Below are 1,525 nucleotides of genomic sequence, written 5' to 3'. Positions count from 1 at the left end.
ACGTGAACATAACTGACGCCCAGCCCCATTCACGGACGACTTACGCAAACGTTGTAACTTTTTCAAATTTCGACGCGGGAACGACAGCCATACTTAACATTGTTACGCCGCACTTATGCCTCATATAGCAGGGGCAAGTATACGCCGGGAAAAGCCTAACGTAAACGTTGTAACTTTACTGCGTCGGCCGCGCATACGTTCGGGAATTCGCGTATCTAGCTAAGTTGCATACTCGACGCGGAATGCGACGGAAGCGCCACCTAGCGGTTAAAAAAAAATGCAGTTAAGATCCGACGGCGTAAGAGACTTACGCCTGTCGGATCTAATGGATATCTATGCGTAACTGATTCTAAGAATCAGTCGCATAGATACGACGGGTCAGATTAGGACTTACGACGGCGTACATGGCGCTGCGCTGTCGTAAGTCCTTTCAGAATCTGGCCCTAGGACTGCGCTGGGTAAGGCTGAGCAATGGGCCTGATGTGAATGAGCCCTTCTCCTGGCTATTCATACAGCAAACATTGCAGGGCTTGTGTACAGAGAGATCTACTAGCAGAGCCTGCTGCTGGAAAGGGCATTGGTGTCAGAAGACAAATCCTATCTTTAGATACACACTGGCCGGATAGTATCTACTTCTCCAGGCCAGGATAGGAGGGCTTCTGTTTCCTAGCAGAGAGATCCATAATACACGTCACATCCCATGTCCCTCTGAACACATTACTAATTCTTCATCTGTAAAAAGAGACACAAGTCTCCCAAATCCAGGCGGATCCCAGCGCTGCTGCTGATTGGTTGGGCTGTGTTGTCTGTCAGCGCTCCTCCCTCCCCCCACCCCCTTCTTTCCATGCTGCCTGTCAAGACACCCGACACCCGACCGAACTGACTGCACACTGACTGCTGCCAGATCCGGACCGAGAGGATTCCTACAGGGAGAGAGAGCCTGGAGGGGACCCCCAAACTGTGAGTACCCCCCCCCCCCCTCCTTCTATATCAGACCCTAGTAGGGTGCAGCTTTACTGGGCTGCGAACTTAGGGTGAAAGTTATTTGGAAGGTGTGTCTGCAGGAAGGAGTTCCTTCTCACATATGGGGTGATCTGTGCTCACAAGTGTACTCACTGTCATCAGCTATATATGCACTGCACACTGTCACCATACATATATGCACTGCACACTGTCACCATATATATATGCACTGCACACTGTCATCAGATATATATGCACTGCACACTGTCACCATATATATGCACTGCACACTGTCATCAGATATATATGCACTGCACACTGTCACCATATATATATGCACTGCACACTGTCACCAGATATATATGCACTGCACACTGTCATCAGATATATATGCACTGCACACTGTCACCAGATATATATGCACTGCACACTGTCATCAGATATATATGCACTGCACACTGTCATCAGATATATATGCACTGCACACTGTCACCATATATACATGCACTGCACACTGTCATCAGATATATATGCACTGCACATTGTCACCAGATATATATGC

The 1,525-nt window shown here is 48.4% G+C and overlaps 1 protein-coding gene across 2 annotated transcripts in view; it reads left to right on the top strand.

The window, feature by feature from the left end:
• The first annotated feature begins 841 nt into the window (after positions 1-841).
• SLC7A2 (solute carrier family 7 member 2) overlaps positions 842-1,525 on the top strand; it is a 166,848-nt gene continuing 166,164 nt past the window's right edge. For both annotated transcript variants that reach the window (XM_040334610.1, XM_040334605.1), the window contains exon 1: positions 842-960. The gene's annotated coding sequence lies outside the window, so the exon portion shown is untranslated. The remainder of the gene's footprint in view (positions 961-1,525) is intronic.

The sequence above is a fragment of the Rana temporaria genome, chromosome 1, assembly GCF_905171775.1.
Source record: "Rana temporaria chromosome 1, aRanTem1.1, whole genome shotgun sequence".
Lineage (NCBI taxonomy): Eukaryota > Metazoa > Chordata > Amphibia > Anura > Ranidae > Rana > Rana temporaria.
The sequence above is the reverse complement of the archived record's forward strand: the minus strand, read 5'-3'. Positions and strand labels throughout refer to the sequence as shown.